Source organism: Podarcis tiliguerta (genome assembly GCF_965153285.1).
Source record: "Podarcis tiliguerta genome assembly, chromosome: 8".
In the NCBI taxonomy this organism is placed as follows: Eukaryota; Metazoa; Chordata; class Lepidosauria; order Squamata; family Lacertidae; genus Podarcis; species Podarcis tiliguerta.
This window is the reverse complement of record NC_139541.1, coordinates 2,230,229-2,236,228: the sequence shown is the minus strand read 5'-3', so window position 1 is coordinate 2,236,228 and position 6,000 is coordinate 2,230,229.

Below are 6,000 nucleotides of genomic sequence, written 5' to 3'. Positions count from 1 at the left end.
CGCAGAGAGCTTGCTGGGGAGAGCTTGCATTAGAAATAAAAGGGACTCAAAAATAACTTAAACAAGGTTTTAATAAGAAAAACAAAAACTCCTTAAACACTAAATCCATTAACAAACAAACAAACACGACCCAACCACCAACCCATCCCCAGGGAAAAAGGCAGAGCTAGGTGCTGCTCCTTATATACTGTGGCCAATTCCCAACACAGCTTAATCAATGCAACTCAGCAGCACCTGCTATGCCTCACATCTGCAAGGCTGGATCTCATTAGTTTACTCTGGCCCTTGCTCTGGCCCCTTAAAGGTATACACATTGGGTGAAACAATGATGAACCTTTAGATTTAAAGAGACAGTTCAACAGGGGGGAGAGAAAGATGAGGCTGAACATGCTGTACTTTGGTCTGCATATTCACACCCACAGCCTGGACACTGAGCTGGATTAAAAGGCATTTTAGCCGCCCCAAATAGAAGACAAACTTCCCAAAGAAAGCTCTGGACAAGACCAGCAGCTTCATTCTTCTTCTCAGGACCACCAAAGGAAAGACTAAAAGTAACTTCTGAGCAAGGAAATGGGTCGTTTCCATCCTTCCTTTTACCTTGACAGAGCATGGGGTCCACCTGCAGCTCCAGGTGTATCTCCAGGTCTGCCGGCCTTCTGGGTGTGAGGATGCCAAGACTGGACTTGCATCCCTGATTCTCAACAGGAGATGTGGTGCAACCACACTTGGAATACTTTGGACAGTGTAGAGGGGCTGGAGAAATGATCTTATGAGGGACAAGTACAACATTTGGGGTTTCTAAGTTTAGAAAACAGGCAAAGGGGCATATGATGGAGGTGTATGAGATTCTGCATGCTGTGGCAAGAGAGGTTTTTCTCCTTCATAATACTAGGAGGCATCGAGTGCAGCTGAATATTGAAAGATTCTGGATGGGCAAAAGGAGGTGCTTCTTTAAACAGTACATAATTAAACTACAGAATTCACTCCCACAAGATCAATTGTCTCACTCAGTGTAAGGCAGCTTTCTATGGAAAGAGTTAAGTTCCTGTGTGAAGGTGCCTATTGGTTAATACTTGTGACAATATGAGGCCACATGATAGCCGCTGGCTTAGGGGCTTTTGGGGGGAAATGGACACATTAACGCTGAGGACAATCAACAGCTGGGCCAGGTCATCCCCATCACACGCTGCCTGTGAGTTTTCTTGAAGGAACTTCATGGCTACTTTTGAGAACAGAACATGGGACCAGATGAGGCTTTGGAGTGATTTGGCACAGCAAGTCCTTATGCGCTGTCAGGATGGTAAAAAGAAACTGGAAAACAGCTTGAACACAAGACCATTCATGGTTTGTGCGATTTGATTGTCCTCCGTTGGCCACTTTCACATTGCCTGAAGCGAAGGGATACATTTGTCCCCAGAAGAGGACAAAAGTGGGTGGAGATTTGCATTTAAAAAACAATATATTTGACCCATTAAATATATGCCCCATCCTTCCTCTCAAAGGAGCCCAGAGCAGCAAAATATGCATATGCTTACATGTATGTATACGTGCAGAGTTAGAGACTGTGGCAGCTACAATTTAACTTGGAACGCAGTGCGGCTCACCATGGTGGGGAAGACTGACTGAGTGAGCTGCAAACTGTAGGGGGATAACTTCCACTCCCTACCCCATCTCTATTCTTGTGGTTTTTATATTTAAACACAACTTGGATAGGTCAGCCCTTCAAAACAGGACACACAGAGAGAGATTGGCAATTTCTCCTGGAATTTCACAGCATTCCAAAATGCAGACCCCTTACCAAGTGAAGTGTCCAGATTTTGCATCTCCTGGATTCACTCCCCTGAAGAGAGTTTTCTGACAGGGATCAGGTGGTTCCTTCTCTGACCCAGGGGAGTCAACAACCACCTCTAGGAATGAGCCAAGAATGATGATCCCATGCAGTGCGCAGGGAGAGGAGTTACAGCAGGAACAGGGAACGTTTTTCGTTTATTTTCTTTCCACCCCCTAGAGCATAGGCCAACTTTGTCAGGTCGGCAAGACAACCCAGCTGTCAATCACAAAACAGCATTATGACACATGATTGACAGGGTTTCCGATAAGCAGCCTTCTTTCTCCCTGACATAGCACTTGATGTTGGCTGATTGACAGGTGGATGTCTCACTGACCAGATTGGACTGCCCCCTGCTGGACAAAGGGTGGCACACCAGCCACAGACTCCCCACCCCTGAGGAACTGACAGAGGCTGGCAAGACAGAGGGTATTTCCCATGGTCCTGGAACTCATTATTGTAATTATTTAATTCTATTGTTTAAATTTTGTTTAGATGGTGTATGTTTCTGCCCTGGAATCCTTGGGTGAAGGGTGGGCTTATATATATATATATATATATATATATATGCAGGTTTTGGTGTCCTCGGGTGTCTTCCCGTGTAAAAGTTGGGGTGTCTAGGCGACGTTTCGACGAGGTCTCACTCGTCATCTTCAGGCTGGTGCTTTCGGCTTCTTGTTACTGGAACAGAGCAGGATCTCAGTGTTTGAGTTCCTATAAATACTGTTGAGGAGGTGTGGTGTATAGCCTCCAATGTTCTGGGCAGAGAGGAGGTTCCCAGGCTAGTGTGCCTTTTCTTCTTTTGTTCCTTAATTACTTGAGGGATATCTTGAGTGATTTCTTGAGTGATTTCCTGAATCCCACTTAGGTGGGTCATTAGGTGTGGATTAGTTGCTAAAGCTAAACTAATCCACACCTAATGACCCACCTAAGTGGGATTCAGGAAATCACTCAAGAAATCACTCAAGATATCCCTCAAGTAATTAAGGAACAAAAGAAGAAAAGGCACACTAGCCTGGGAACCTCCTCTCTGCCCAGAACATTGGAGGCTATACACCACACCTCCTCAACAGTATTTATAGGAACTCAAACACTGAGATCCTGCTCTGTTCCAGTAACAAGAAGCCGAAAGCACCAGCCTGAAGATGACGAGTGAGACCTCGTCGAAACGTCGCCTAGACACCCCAACTTTTACACGGGAAGACACCCGAGGACACCAAAACCTGCATTCCTGTACCCGTGAAAATCTACGAAAGCATATATATATATATATATATATATATATATAATAAATAAAAGTAATCAAATCATAGAATTGTACAGTTGGAAGGGGCCACAATGGTCGTCTAGTCCAATCCCTTGCAATACAGGAATCTTTCCCCCAATGTGGGCCTTCAACTCGCAACCCTGAGATTAAAAGTCTCATGCTCTACCTATTGAGCTACGCATGCCCATCCTAGACCCTTGGCAAAGTCAGTCTTCAAATGAGATGACTCACTTGATGTGGGGCACATCCTGGCCCCATCCTGATATCCTGCCAGTGTCGGAAGTTCTGCTTTGTTGCTGGGAATGGGGCACATGTTTCCCAAGGAATGCAAGCGTCACAGTCCACCTTCCCTGGCTGCCTCTGGAAGGACTCCTTCTCACAGGCTTGACAGAGTTTCCTGTATCACTTTCCCCTGAGCTTGCCAAACAGCTGCAAAAGAAGAGCAAAGGCTGTCACTGCAGTGAAGCATCAACAGCGGGCTTTCACACCAAACTAATGCTTCGATGCACCCCGCTGCACCCTGTGGGAGCACATTAATCTCTCTTCCATGCCATTAACCTCAGGGGAAATGTCGATCTGCCTGCCTATTTGCCTGGATCAGCGGAGAAGTGTCTCTAGTATGGGGTGGGTGGATACTGAAAAGCGCGCAGTTAGATAAAAGACTTTCAGATTTGCATTCTCTGTAGACGGCCTCTATGGGGCTGGTAGTGCAGTTATTTCAGGCTCTGAACTTAACGGTCTTACTGGGGGAGTGGGGGGGAGGCTCTTTAGGTCGTGGTGTGTATTATTGCACTCTCTTCAAATGCGGTAAGCTGGCCCAACTGTGTTTGGGGTGGGATCCTGATGCCCCTTACGGTGCCACTTATTTCCCTCTTCCTATGTGTCCTCCACCCAGTTTCTCATTAGTGTTCAGGTTGCCCACCTGCTCACCCGCCTCACTCCATATGGATTTCCCCCCTCTGGGTCTTCATGTATTTATGTTCTGCCCTCCTGCCGACTCCACTCGCCAACCCCCCTTCCTCTCCCATGCAACACTAAGCTCCCTTTCCCCCTTCCCAGCCCTCTTTCTGAAACTGCTTTTGTCCTTACCCTGCACCTCCTGAAACCCCAGGCAATATGGCCAATGCTCAGGTTTTATGGGAGAGGCAATATGCGCAGGAGCACAGGCTAGCCAACTCTGTCGGAAAGTTCCATGGGCTTCACTTCCGGAGGAGTTAAGTGGATCCCAGTCTCTGACCCGTAATTCCTTTCTTTGCTCCTCTTGCTTCTTTGTAGTACAGCAAGTCCACAACTTAAGCACATTTAACCTTTGCACATTCAGTGCATGGCAAAATAAAAGGGCTGGGAAGGGAGCAGGGTTCAAGGGAAAATGGCTGGGGTGTTTCAGCGTGGGGGCTTCATTATGGGGCAGGTTTCAGTATGGGACAAGCTGTTTATATTTTTCACTGTGGAGCAGTGGGGTGGGGGTTCCATCAGGGGCCTGGTCTGTGTCTAGGGTTTCAGAGTGGGGTGGAACAGACATTCCAAGTGTCCCTAATTTCCAGGGATGCCCCTGATTTAGCCATCCTGGTTTCTGATTTGATCCTGATTTGATATTCTGCTTTCCCTTAAAGGTAAAGGTACCCATGACAGTTAGGTCCAGTTGCGGACGACTCTGGGGTTGCAACGCTCATCTCGCTCTACAGGCCGAAGGAGCCAGCATGACAGTTTTTCCGGGTCATGTAGCCAGCATGACTAAATCACTTCTGGTGAACCAGAGCAGTGCATGGAAATGCCATTTACCTTCCCGTCTGAGCGGTACCTATTTATCTACTTGAACTTTTGACATGCTTTCAAACTGCTAGGTGGGCAGGAGCTGGGACCAAACAACAGGAGCTCACCCCGTCATGGGGATTCGAACCGCCGACCTTCTGATCGGCAAGCCCAAGAGGCTCAGTGGTTTAGACCACCTAAGATGTTCCTATTTTCACTGGAGAAATGTTGGAGGGTATGGAGTTATGCAACCCCCGAGCCAAGGAGATAAGTTACAATACAGCCATTAGAAGACACCTGAAGGCAGCCCTGCATAGGGAAATTTTTATGTTTAATGTTTTCTTATGCTTTTATGTATGTAGGAAGCTGCCCAGAGTGGCTGGTGCAACCCAGTCAGATGTGTGGCATATAAATAGTAAAATTATCATTATGGAATGAGACGTCCCTATTTTCATCAGATAAATGTGGGGTATGTGGGGGCGGTGTGTGTAGAAGGGGTTTCAGTGTGCAGCAGTGTGCGGGGGTGTCGGTGTGCAGAGGATCAGTGGGGGATTCAGTGTGGGGCAGAGTGTTTAGGGGCTTGCAGCATGAGGTGGGATTAGGGGTTTGCTGTACAAGGTAAATGCATGGTTGTAGGGTAGGATTGCCTGTGGTGTTTTGATCACTGAACTGATTAAAAACACACAGCATGAATATCAGACGGGGGTGCATTGCCATTGTGGAGCGGTTGGTGGGTCTGTGGGCTTCCCAGGGGCATCGTGTTGGCCATCCCAGAACAGGACACAGGGCTAGATGGGTCAATGGCCTCACCTATGTGTTGGGTACTTCTTGTGTACTTCTGTGTGCTTCAGTGTGGGGTGAGGTGCTTGTGAGAGAGGTTTCATCGTTGGGGTGTGGGGGGGTGTGTGGGGGGGTGTTTATTAAAAGGTAAAGGTAAAGGACACCTGGATGGTTAAGTGCAGTGAAACACGACTATGGGGTTGCGGCGGTCATATTGCTTTCAGACCAAGGGAGCCGGTGTTTGTCTGCAGACAGCTTTCCTGGTCATGTGGCCAGCAGGACTAAACCGCTTCTGGCACAACAGGACACCGTGACAGAAACCAGAGTGCACAGAAACTCCGTTTACCTTCCTGCCACAGCGGTCTCTATTTAT